Source organism: Peromyscus eremicus, chromosome 7 (genome assembly GCF_949786415.1).
Source record: "Peromyscus eremicus chromosome 7, PerEre_H2_v1, whole genome shotgun sequence".
NCBI classification, from domain to species: domain Eukaryota; kingdom Metazoa; phylum Chordata; class Mammalia; order Rodentia; family Cricetidae; genus Peromyscus; species Peromyscus eremicus.
Genome location: NC_081422.1, coordinates 71,866,877 through 71,880,298, shown reverse-complemented (window position 1 = coordinate 71,880,298; position 13,422 = coordinate 71,866,877). Strand labels below are relative to the sequence as shown.

The window sequence follows — 13,422 nt, the reverse complement described above, 5'->3', positions numbered from 1 at the left end:
ATGGTGCTGTGAAAACTGGATGCCCACATGTAGAAGAATGAAACGTCTGTCACCAGGCACAGAAATTAGCTCCATATGGATCAAAGTCATCCATTTGGAACTTGAAAATGTAAAACTGCTAGGAGACAACACAGGCAGTACAAGATACAGATCGAGGTGCAAGAGGACTTTCTGAATGTGACTCCATTTACCCAGGAATTCAGGTTAACACTGGACAAGTGAGACTGCAATAGAGCCCTAGGCTGAAGCACAACTGACTCCAGGATGGAAGTACCTAATTCAAGTTCAGAGCAGCGTGAGTAGAAAGACCAAACAGGACAGAGCAGCATACTTGATACTGTTCTGACCTGCATTTAACATTGAGTTAGATGGAGTTATGGTGCCACAATCAATGGCTTTTTACATGAAAATTGTCAGGACACTATTTTTATAAAATAGAATCTATTCTTATTTCATGCATTCAATTTATTGTGCCTGGGAAGGCTAGGCACCACACTTCCCAGGATCCTCTTCTTTCTGTAGTTCTGGGTCAGAAAAGCTAGCGAGGATCATGAAGGAAGGCTGATGTGATTAAAAAAAAAACAACTTCAAGAACTGTTGACACACACAAGGTAGTCTCCATCCCTTCTGACAACAGTCAGAACCGCTGTGATTTTTGTGAGGAAGATCCTGGACGTGGCTCTCAGATACACTGGCTCCGTTGGTGCATATGTCACTCTGGGCAGCTTTATCTCACTTTCTTTCTCCAGAAAGAATGGAATTGACTGCCCCACCTCCAGGCCTTCCAGATGCTCTGTTAAAGAAGCTATGATTTGGATAGTTTTGGCTCAGAGTATACCGTAGGAAGCTACAATGACAGGTCCCTTATTTCAGAATGCCCCAAGGGTGTCTCTCCATCTACCTGGACTTACAACTTTGATTTTAATAGCAGATCAAGATGCAGAGCCACATGGAAAAAAAAAAAAAAAAAAAAAGAGGGGACGAAGATAAAGGGCCCTGCCAGGCAGGCCAGAGAGATCTATCTAAACTCTGTTCTAAAGGCTGTCCCTCAAAGATGGAAGCAAGGGACCTTCTAGTTCTGACCTCTTCTTTACGTAAAATGGTAAAACACTGAAACTAACCAAACAAACAAATACTCACCTTGTCTAAGAATATTTACTGAGCCAGTTCTTAAACAGGCTTGGGGCTCTAACTCAGCGCCTGCTCGGTCCTCCAAGATCGCAAGCCAAGAATGTAAATAGTACTGGTGGCATGCCTATCCCATATGTTCCCAGCTAAACAGAAATCCTCTTTGGAGAAACCAACAAGGACCCAGGCTTCAAAGCATTCCCGAAACTAATGTCTTCCCCTGTAACACAGTCACAGCCAGGGGTAGACTCACTCTGAAAACAGGGGCAGTCGACTGTGCAACAGTACCCCCTGAGCACCAACAGTGTTAGGAAGCAGAGGACAGCGATAGCAAAGACATGCTATCAGGTAACAGAGCAGCCCCGACTCTCGGGAGACTGAGGCACAGGGACCTTGCAAAACTGGCTTGTCTGTACTCTATAGAGAGAAAAAAAGCAAAAGGAAAGAACAAGGGAGAAAGAAAAGAGAGTGGGAATTGACACAGGGCAAGAAGAGAGCAAGGTGGCCTGCATTACGACCTTGAGTATTAAACACAGAAGGGAGAGATGTAGAAGGGAAGAAAGCTGGGCAGAAACATAGGACATGAAGACTGCCTGGCCTGACTGTTGGCTAGACCCTGACCCACCTCCCCCTGCTGCCTCGGTGATAGGAGGTTGGGTTCCCCTCTCTAGTCTTCCTTGGCTGATCACATTATCATTATCAATACTAGGTCTAAAGCAGTGGTTCTCAACATTCCTAATGCTGTGACCCTTTAATACAGTTCCTCATGTTGTGGAGACCCTCCAACCATAAAATTATTCCGTTGCTATTTCATAACTGGAATTTTGCTACTGTTCTGAATTGTAATGTAAAAATCTGATAGGCAGAATATATGATATGTCACCCCTGTGAAAGGGGTGTTCAACCCCCAAAGGGGCCGCAACCCACAGGTTGAAAACTACCGGTGTAGAGGCTGATTGCCAGGCTGGCCTAAAGAATTCCATGTGTGCTTCTGAACAAAAAATGGGAATGTTTAACTGCTTTATTTTTAGGTGAGTGTGATTACGTCCAACATGATATCCATAGGACAGACTCAAAAAACAGTATCTGCCAAGTCCTTTGCTTCAGGTATCAGAGACCCAAGGGTAGGCCCAGAGCTGGCCTGGGGTCATCGTTATCTCAAGTTGGCCCTCCCTCCATGATCTATCTCTTCTAGTGCTCGTACTGTGCACACAGCAGCACCCTGGCTGCAGGTGTAGTAACCCTTTGCTGCTCAAGCCCGGGCTACCTCAGCACCCCTCACCTAGGCTACACGTCAGCACAGGAGCCTTCCTGGAGAGATCCTAATTTGGGTGTGCTGATGGTTTCCCAGAACCCTAGCTGGAACATTTCCCAGATTCCCCAAAACCTCATGGAGACCTTCAGAGACATGGAATTCCTGTTCTGTTGCCATGGTGCAAGCAATGCTCTGTGTTCAGCAGAGGTTAATAGAAACGCCAGCAAATGAAATACAAGAAGAAAATGTTGCTGCCTCAAAGCTTTCCCGGAACTGATGGAGACTGGCTGTCCCTGAGCCATACTGGAAATACTGTTTATGTGTTCCATGGGCCCTTGGGGTCTTGGGTTAGTTCTCCTGCGAACACTTTGCTATCTCTGCCTTTCTCATGGAGTTGCCTGAGTGAATCGGCGTGCCATGAGACCCAGGAAGCAAGTCCTGAGCTGGAGGGGACTGTGTCGGGTCTCCATGCCCTAAACCACGATTTCACACAACCTCCAAATGCTCTGTCCTTGTCTCTGTGGAAGCCCTGCTGCCACAGTCACGGCTGATACATGACTCAAGGAGCGTGCTACCTTTTACTCCAGGGTCTGCGTTTCTCCTGGTGAAATTCCAAACCACTTGTCTTTGCTGGATACTTCATTCTGTCTGTTTTATTATCTGCCACTTCATGACACCCACAGCCGCTGAAAGCCTGAGCTGTCCAAACCATCAGCAAGCTGCGGCTCCTCCCTCACTGGAGCCAGGAGTCAGGTGCCTGAGAGGTTGGCCCTGCCAGCCACAGGAGCTGCCTGAGGTGCTGCCCCTCCCCCACCCCAGTTAATCTATTTCCCCTTCCTGTCTGTAGGGCTCTTACTTAGCTGTCCGGCCAGAATAGAATCAGCTTTTTCAGACACCATTCTGTCTTGGACCCTAGTTTGAGCCTAAGTGCCAGCCAAAGTTACACGGTGCTGGTGTGTAGGGATGGCCTGGGTGCAGCCACGACGGTGGGAACCAGAGCCTCCAACCTTGGCCTACAGTCGGCACACTGGAGGAGAACCAAGCTGTGTGAGAGAAGAGGGGCGTGGCTTCAGCAGCACCAGCAGCACCAGCAGCCTCTGCCACCAACACCTATGACTTTCTGTAGCGCTCAGTCACACGTTCCTGACGAGAAGGACAGAGAGGCAGCTGAAGATGTGAGAGGAAATGAAGCCCAGAGTGAGGCACTTTCAGGGCCCCATCAGAGGGATGCTTTTTAAAAACCTAAAGACGCGTGATAAATACTTGTGCAACACTGTCTACCTGGGGTGCCTTCATTTTTATTTTCAAATAATTTTCCTTGCAACACCAGTCACCCCCTAGAAAGCATCCCAAGTGCAGAAGGTGCAGGCAAAAGTCACACAGGTGGAAGGCTGAAGTATTTTTTCAGTTAACGATGCTAGGAAAAACTGCAGCTGCCGGGATCCTTGCTTGAAGTTTCTGTGTCTCCTGTGAAATCTCAAAGCGGAGAATCCCATTGGCCTCCCCCAGAAACACTCGAAGATCACCTGGAGAGTTCTTCGACACCAAGACCATGCACATGGTAGGGAGAAAACCCAGGATTGGTATTTCTTAGATGATCCCCACGGGAGCTGAAATGTAGATAGGACTGAGAATTGATCCATTAGCCTCCAGCTCTCCAGGCACAGTTGGTGGATTAGGGAGACGTACTGGAGAAGCCAGGCATGTTTCAGTAACATGGCTGGGCTTGTGTCAACGTGACATACAAACTAGACTTGTCTGAAAGCAGGGAACCTCGATCGAGAAAATGCCTCCACGAGATGCAGCTGTAGGGCATTTTCTTAACTAGTAGTTAATGAGGGAGGGCCCAGCCCGTTGTGGGTGGTGCCATCCCTGGGCTGGTGGTCCTGGGGTTCTATAAGAAAGCAGGCTGAGCAAGTCATGGTGATCAAGCCAGTAAGCAGCGCCTCTCCACAGCCTCTGCATCAGCTCCTGCCTCCGGTATCCTGCCCTGCTTGAGTTCCTGTCCTGACTTCCTTCAGTAATGAACAGCAATGCGGAAGTGTAAGCTAAACAAACCCTTTCCCCGCCAACTTGCTTTTTGGGCATGGCGTTTCGTTGCAGCACTAGAAACCCTAACTAGGACATGTTCCGTGAGGAAACCATCCCCTCTGTCCGTCCTTTGCCCACATCATTCTCAGGTGGGCTACCCTGGGGCTGAAGCCTTTCCACAAGAGCTTCTGCACACACAGAAGGGTGTGTGTCCAGCAGCCCAGTGCACACCACTTCAATTAGCGATTGGCTTTCCTCTTTGTATTTGTGTTTTCCGTCAGAGCTACCATTCGAAAAGCAGTTCTCAACCTGTGGGTCGTGACCCCTGTGGGGGGATCGCCTATCATATGTTTACATTACGATTCACAAGAGTAGCAAAATTATAGTTACGAAGTACCAATGAAAATAATTTTATGGTTGAGGGGGTCATCACAACGTGAGGGAACTGTACTAAAGGGTCACAGCATCAGGAAGGTTGAGAACCTCTGCTTTAGACCGAAAATACCTTAGGAAGAGGGGGTGCTTTCCTGCCTCGTCTTTCTTGTTCACGCCGTGTTTGTGATTTGGTCCTTAGGCCTCCAGATGTCTCAGGCATTGGGTTCGTGAGGTCATACCCCCCTTGTTCCACTCACAATTGTGAATCACAGTCTCCCCTTGGATCTCATAGTGAATATAAACGTTAAGAGTTTTTGATCAGTCCCCTTGTCTGTGCCCCGGCCCAGACAATAAGCCTGAAGAGGAAATAGCCAACTGCTGCTTCTTACAGCCCCAGTGTTAAATGCAGCCCTTGGAAGGTGGACAGGAGAAAGAAACGTTTACGAAGCAGATGCTGTCAAAGGCACCAAGCTTTGCTTCCCCCCACCCCTCTGGTCCTGATAGCAGCGAGTGAGCTACACACGGGGCAAGAGACTTGTAAGTCCAAAGTGTTAGAGCAGCAATAAAAGTGGCCGTTACGGGAAAACTCCTGGTCAAGAGAACAAAATCTCTGGCCTGGGTAGGGACCTAACATTCCAGTTGGGTCCAGCAGTCACCCTGGACAAGGGATCATCCCTAGGAAGGTAGGCTCACATGCTAAAGAGATAGGCAGGACCACTGTTCCTTTAACAAGATACTGTAATTTTTCTCTCTGTGATCCCCATCCCCAGCACAGTCCCTAGGAGCCACCATGAGTTTCTGAGGCCTGAGCGAGAGAGGTGCAACTTATCCCTTTTCTTTTCTTTGTTAGTATCCTTTTTTTTTTTTTTTTTTTTTTTTTTGGCCAGAACCTGCAGTCTGCTTTTCCCGATCCTTGGGCGTCCTTCCTTTTTCTCTAAAGCTCTCCTCCCCACCATGTGGCTGTCTGTCCATCATGTGTCTGACTTCCATGCCCTCTTACAGGGCATGGTCGTTTTTTCCTCCTTTCTCCTCCTGCTGGCAGCTACTGAGTTTTAAAGAGTTTGCTTGCCCTGAGCATTTTCTTTTCCACTCAAATAAAAGTATCCTTGAACTTCCGTTTGGATCCATTCTTAAATTCTCTTATTAATAAGCCTAAGATCCCCGAGAGGGAGCCCCGATTTCCCCTGAATCAGAAGTTCTGTTCAGAGTTCAGCCTGCCTCTCTTTAGAACCTTCGGCGCCCCTAGTGGGGAAAAGGTCCTAGGAAATTGAAGCAGCCTGCTCCGCCCTCTAGTGGTGATGGCGTGAAAGAACATCTATCTGTCAAGACTAGCTGAGAGTTACCGCGGGAAAGTTGTGTTATTTCAGTTTTCGTTTGGTATTTTAAAAAACAGTTTGGAGTGATTTTTCAGGGGTCTGCAGTTTTATTCATCAAGAGTACCATCCCTCCCTCCTTACACACACACACACAAAAGGAGCCGTGTGTTTGAGAACAGGATTTTCAGCACCCTAATGGTGGCAGATTTTCTGGTAACGTTCCAGGGTCCACTTGACATGAATCTTTCTTTCCTGCCCTCGATGTTCCTCCCCTTGATACTGGGGGACTTGAAAAAATTGGGGCTCTGTAAGTCTCCAGCACTGTAGTCCCTCGGGGCAAATAGTCAAATAAAATTCTACAGTAATGATCTAACACAGCAAAGTAGCCTGCTGTGTTCCCTGAATTTAATCGAGCTTATTTATAGAACGTTCTTTTAGCTTCTAAATTTTTTTTTTTTGCTGTTGATGGTGGTGGTGGTGAGACAGCATTTTAAACAATTATCTGATGGTTGGTTCCTTCACCCTGAGATCACACTAATAAGCTGTTGTTGGAGCTGAGGGCAAGAACGACTACCTAACCCAAACATCACTGATCTCAGCAGCTTTTTGGAATCTACCACCTATAATCGGCTAATAAGACCCAAAGGTATTCTGACCTCCTTTTTAAGATAGGTGCAGGGGAAACTGGGGAGAAAAGAGCATAATGTCCTATGGCCCAGTAACATCACTGTTCCCTGGTGACAGCATTTTTTTTTTTTTTTTTCAAATTGCAAGCATCTTCAAGTTTCAGCCACATTTTGAGACCCAATAATACGGTTCACAAAGTAATTTGTAGTTGCAGGGTCTTTTACAAAATGATGATATTTAAGATGATCTTGTAATTAGGTCAAGAGAAAACAGTGCTCATTCTATGAACTGAAGCCGGGCTGCAAGCCTGGGTTCTAATTAACTCAGTGGTTGATTCGCTGTTGTTGCCGTTCCGTGGGTAAGTGGTAATGACAATCTGTGTCCTTATCTGATAAACTGTATGCCTGTTTACTGGATTCTTCCTGCCTCGCACACAGCTGGGAGAGAACACATTTTTCTCTCCAATAAATGTGTACAGCAACGCCCCTGGAATTATGCAAGGTTTCGCAGATGAAAGCACCCAGCCAGGCATTTTGAACAAGTACAAATAGCAATGAGGCTTAAGAGAGAAAGTGCTATTTTCAGTGCTAGGTAACAATAGACGTATTGAGAGCCCCGGCGAGCTAGAGGCAGACCAGGCAGGGACCAGACCTCTTGCTACACATTGTGCCTTCTGTTTGTGGAGTTAAGGCTTCTACTGAAATGCTAATGGGGGAAAAGAAATCCCCTTGGGAGCCTGCAGGTTTCCACCCTGTTCCAGCCCCAGAGATTAAAATGTGAGTTAGGAATTCCCTTCCTGTAAAGCTGCAGAACGCTATGAAAGGAGCCAAAATAGATTGAGAGAGAGAGAGAGAGAGAGAGAGAGAGAGAGAGAGAGAGAGAGGGAGAGAGAGAGTTTTACACTGAATTTCAAAGTGCGAGCCGGCATAGAAAACTAACCTTAGTCCTCCAGTATGGTAGAAATGTGTGTATGTATTCCTCAGCCCATTCTCTCTCTCTCTCTCTCTCTCTCTCTCTCTCTCTCTCTCTCTCTCTCTCTCTCTCTCTCTCTCTCTCTCTCTCTCTCTCCAGGTAAGGCCAAGAAAGAATCGCCTCAGAGAATGAAATCAGCTTTAGGGACTTCCTCCACTCGGTCCCGCTGAGGTCTGAGAGCTCAGGCCTGACATCCCGATCCTCCCCACCCTTCCTTTTTCTTCCTCCCAGAGTTCCTCAGGCCCTGCTACCCTCCCGTGCCCCCACCTGTCACCCTCCTCTGGCTTTGGGATATCTAGCTCCTCTTGGTCTGCAGCAGATAAGAAGGGTTGGAGAGAACATTCCACGGGCAGCATAGCTTTGCCTTCAGAGACTGAAGCGGCTGTGAGCTGCTGGTTAAGGAATCTTGGAGGGTTCCTTCCCGCCTCTGCACACTTGATGTGACGTTAGAGAAAGCCACACGGTTTCCATTTGAAGGGTGGGTTCTTGCAGGTGAAACCTGAGGAACTGGCCCTAAATGTTTGCTAATTCCTTTATCTTTCAGCTTCCCCTCTCTCCTTTTCCCCATCCATGCCTTCTTTGGCTTCTCGGTTAATTAACTGCAAAATAATCCAAAGGGAAAGTCTCAAACGGCCTTTCCACTTCCCACCACATTTGCTTATCAACAAGAGGATCCTGCGGCGGCATACTGCTTTGTAACAAGACATTAACTTTTAAAGTTGTTCTACACATTTACATAATGAATTTTAGTCATTTTCACACACCCCACTCCCCTCTTTCATCTCTCCCCCTCTCCTTCTTCTGGAATCCTTATTCTCAATGAGTCCCCCTCCACTGGCATGGCTTCTTTCTATGTGTGGTTCTCCAAGTTTAATTAGAGTTTCTCACCTGTGTGTGGGTGGGAGGTCATTTCCTAGACCAAGGGCAACTTACTAGTGACTCACCACTGATGAAAATGGTACTCCTCTCCCAATAGCTGTGCGTTATGCTGTGATAGAACACCGTTAACAAGGCACCTTACAGAAGGAAGGGTTTATTTGGGTCTTAAAGGTTCCAGAGGGCTAAGAAGGCCTCACCATCACAGCAGGGAAGCGTGGTAGCTCGCAGCCGTGGCCAGAGGAGCAGCAGCAGAAAGTGCACATCTTAAACCACCAACAGGAAGCTGGGGGTGTGGGGTGGGGATAGGCACAGCACTTGAAACCTCAAAGCCCACCCTCGGTGACGCACTTCCTCCAGCAAGTCCACACCTCCAAACCTTCCCAAACAGTGTCACAACCTGGGGACCAAGCATTCAGAGGCCTGAGACCATGGGGACATCTTGTTCAAGCCACCACAGACTGTTGATTGCTAGTTAGTGTCTCATGTAGGGTTGGGTCTTCTTGGGCTCTCCTCATCTGTGATGAAACACAGATAAATGTATATCAGAATACTATTCAGCCCTAAAGAAAAATGTAATCACAAAATTTTCAGGAAAATGCATGGACTTAGGGTATAGAATATTAAGCGAGGTCATATGGTCTTAGGAAAAAAAAACACACTTTTCCTTCGTATTCAGAATCTACATAATAATATATGATTGACTGTAAACAAATGCGCATGTGGGTATAGTATACAATGTAGTAGAAAAGAGAATAAGAAAGGTTAAATATTAGGGAATGAGGAAGGAGCAGGTGCAGGTGATGGACAGGAGTTATAGAAGAAGATATAAGGCTAATGATTTTTCTAGTTATAATGCTAGATTTTTAATTTTTGGTGGTGGATAAGTATATCAAATATGTTTGATGCTGAAAGTGTGAATTGTAATGTGAAGCTCCACAGCTTCTGGTCCGAATGAGTATTCTAGCTGTATAGAAGTTCACTGTGGGGGCTGGGCGTAGTGGTATACCTCTTTAATTCCAGCACTCTGGGAAGCAGAGGCAGGTGGATCTCTGTGATTCGAGACCAGCCTGGTCTACAAAGTGAGTTCCAGGACAGCTAGGGCTGTTGCACAGAGAAACCCTGTCTTGAAAAACAAACAAAACAAAACAAAACAAAAAACAAAAAACAAAAAACAAAAAAAAAAGAAAAAAAAAAGAAAAAGAAAGTTCACTGAGATAGTCTTTGTGTCTGGTTAATTTTGTTGTGAATTTTTTTCCTTGCTTGTGATATTTTTATAATAAAGTTTTAAAAAACACTGATTGGCCCCATCGTATGCAGATCTGATGCAGATGACCACAGTTGCAGTGAAAACATGAGATCAATAGCTGTATCAGCCAAGGAGACATCTTTTTGCTGCACATCTCCTTGTCCTGTGGCTCTTACATTCTTTCTGTCCCCAGTTATATTTTCTGAGCCTTGGAGGGATGATACAGTGTTGTGGGATATTCAATCACACTGTGAACCCTGAGTTTGCCTTTGCATTAATTAAATAAAATCAACCTTGGGTCAGGAGGCGGAGCTAGCAACCAGTTGACAGAAAGTAATCAAAGAGAGTCAGAGGGGGTCCAGAAACTGGATAGGGAGATGCACAGGAAGTAGTAGGGAGGGACTTTGAGTGTGGCGGTCATTCTTGGTTTGGAGGAGAGGAAGGGCGAGCTTTTGTCTGAGATGCTGGCAAAGAGGGAAGGTCAACTAGTTGCTTCTCAACCTCTCTGAGCTAGCAGGTTTTCACCCCAGCCTCTGACTCCTGGTTCTTTATTGGTAAATAAAACCATAGAGATTTAGTTAAAAACTACATTTGATGGCAGAGGCAGGAGGCAGATCTGGCAGGATGTAAACGTCCCGCTGGGCTGCAGCTTGAGAAGCGGGCCAGTAACTGCAGACCCTGAAATGACTGGCTGAAAGAACAGTAGATTCAGGTGCAGCCACTGTGATGATGGAAAAACAACAATGTAGTTGTACCATCTAGGGCCATGCATTCCACCCTCATTTATTCTTGGCACTTTGCATAGTTATGGTTTTCTACATTGACTGCATGTGCAGTCAGTGAGAAGTTTCTCTGATGAAGACTGGGTGCAGCACGAATCTGTAGGTGCTTAGAAGACATTTTAATAACATGATCATTTGGCAAAATAACAGTCGTAGTTATTCCCCTAAGGCCTTTGACTTCTCCAGCCAGGGGCTCTTGACCGAGTTACAGAGCCACACATGAATTATCTTCTACAGAGTGGACCTCAAATCCAAGCAGAAAAGGGGTTGGTTACTGCCTAACAATCATGCCACTGTTGCACTAGAAGGCATGTTTTTCCTCACAGGTCATCATGTAGCTCATGGAATTTACAGCCCTGTAAGAACTGTTGATGGCTTTTTACCTCCAGCAGTCTGCTCAGTACCTGTATAATTACAGAAGATAGTTTCAGGGAGGAAACTTCTAGCTCAGATTCAGCCTAACTCCTCTATGCCCTGTGACCAACGTGTGAGATGTCTTTAGCAATAGGGTCTTAACTGCAATAGAACATTGTGAACTGCACCAGGCCACAACTTTTTAAAGAGCATTTTATCATCTTAAAAATTATACATTTCATTTCCATTAGTGGCAATATTCACAATCTGATTACATGTATGTGAACCAAAGTGTAGAGTCAACAGATACCTTTAGCTACCTTCTAAATAATAGAAAAGCATTATAACACTCTAAGCCAACAATTACCATAATATTTTAAGTCTCTCCCATTCTATCAACCATAAATTAGTCCTTATTTACTATGTTATTGCATATAACCAATCCTATTCATAATCACTTACATTTTTAATATTACCTATTTATTTGTATTCATTTATTTTAGTGTGTGTGTGTACCTGTATGTATATCGTGTGCCTGTGGAGGCCAGAAGTCAACTCTCAGAAGACTGTTCTCCCTGCCACCTTGAGAAATCCAGGGATTGAACTCAGGTCATTAGGCCTGCATGTGTACACCTTACCAGCTGAACCATCTTGCTGACCCTAACTACATTTGCTAAGTCCTCGCTTATTTTATATTTTTGCAACTCACTTTTGTCTTCTGAACTAGTTTCATTCCTCTTTTACTGTGCCCATTCATAGAGCCTGATGAGATGCACTTGACTATTGTCATTTAACAATAGTTTACTTGGGCATAGAATTTAGGTCAACTATCTTTTCTAAGTATCTTGAAAATATTGACGTACTGTCTTCTGATTCATGGTTTATGATATTAATGTCATTGTTCATTTTGGATAATTTGGCTTTTGCTACTTAAGATCTTGGTTTGGATTGGAGGCTCACCTCTGCATACTCACTGAATCATACAAAAGCACAAGACAATATGTACCATCGCCGCAAATCACTAATCTTTATGGAAATGTTCTTTGATGAGAATTAACTAGATAAACCCCACGACAAAGAATTTAAGAGAACAACTCTAAACACAATGAAATCAAGGCATTTGAAGAGGCCATGAGCAAACACTAGAATGAAATTGAAGAGACTAAGCGTAAACTCCTGATTGAAATCTAAGAACCACAAACTTAAGGCTGAATGAATTAAACTTTCAGGATTTGAAAAGTGAATTCAGCAAAAAGATAGCCATACTAAAGAAGAGTCAAGTAGAAATGAAAGTAGAATTGAAAAATGCGACAAACCAATTAGAAAACTTGGTGGGGGGAAAGCCTTAGCAATAAAATAGATTAAGTAGAAGACAGAATATCAGGACTTGGATATAAAATAGAAGAATTAGGCCATTAAACCAAAGAAAACGACAAGATTTGAAGCATACACGCTAAAGGAATATGCAAGAACTTTCAGACACCATGAAAAGGTCAAATCTATGACTTTTATGCATAGAAGAAGGAGAAGAATCCCAGGTCAATGGCATAGATCAGATCTTCAACAAGACCATAGAAGAAAACTTCCACAAATTAAAGAAAGATATACCCATACAAAAACAAGAAGCACACAGAACACCAACGTGACATAATTGGGAAAAAAATGACCCACACCATGTTATAGTTAAAACATTAACTATAATGAACGAAGAAAAGGTACTGAAATCTTCATGAGAAAACCACAAGTCATGGAAAAGAAAACCCATCAGACTCTAACTGCTGTGGGATAATACTTTTGTACACTGGTTTAATAAAATGCTGATTGGCCAGTAGCCAGGCAGGAAGTATAGGTGGGGTAAGCAGATGAGGAGAATTCTGGGAAGAGGAAGAGCTGAGTCAGGAGTGGCCAGCCAGACACAGAGGAAGCAAGATGGCAAGGCAGAACTGAAAAAAGGTACCAAGCCACGTGGCTAAACACAGATAAGAATTATGGATTAATTTAAATGTAAGAGCTAGTCAGTAATAAGCCTGAGCTAATGACCATACAGTTCGTAATTAATATAAGCCTCTGTGTGCTTACTTGGGGGACGCAAGTGGGAGAGATTTGTCCCAACCACCGGCCGGCTGGGACACAGGAAAACTTTCAGCTACATCTAACAGCTGAATTCTTCATGGAAACTTTAAAACTCAGAAAAACCTAGAGTAATGTACTCCACACTTTAAAAGACAACACATACCAATTTAGACTACTTTACTCAGCAAAGCTATCAGCCATAGTTGGAGAAAGAAAAATTTTCTATGTTATAAACAGCTAAAGGAATTCATGTCCATCAGTCCTACAGAGAAAACTGGAAGCAATACTTTGGACTCAAGAGAGGAATAAACATAGCCAGGTGGCCACAGAAAGAAAAATAAATACACTTGTAGTTACCAAAATACAAAATAGGACTAAGAACAT

At 44.7% G+C, this 13,422-nt stretch overlaps 2 long non-coding RNA genes across 4 annotated transcripts in view; both read right to left on the bottom strand.

Moving 5' to 3' along the window:
* Positions 1 to 3,665: 3,665 nt before the first annotated feature.
* Positions 3,666 to 5,186, bottom strand: LOC131915209 (uncharacterized). The gene is made up of 2 exons (XR_009380290.1): positions 4,920 to 5,186; positions 3,666 to 3,993 (listed from the first exon to the last, which is right to left on the bottom strand). It is a non-coding gene; the product is annotated as an uncharacterized LOC131915209 (long non-coding RNA).
* Positions 5,187 to 8,721: 3,535 nt separating this feature from the next.
* Positions 8,722 to 13,422, bottom strand: part of LOC131915208 (uncharacterized) — a 55,070-nt gene continuing 50,369 nt past the window's right edge. For all 3 annotated transcript variants that reach the window (XR_009380288.1, XR_009380289.1, XR_009380287.1), the window contains one exon: positions 8,722 to 9,098. This is a non-coding gene — a long non-coding RNA (uncharacterized LOC131915208). The remainder of the gene's footprint in view (positions 9,099 to 13,422) is intronic.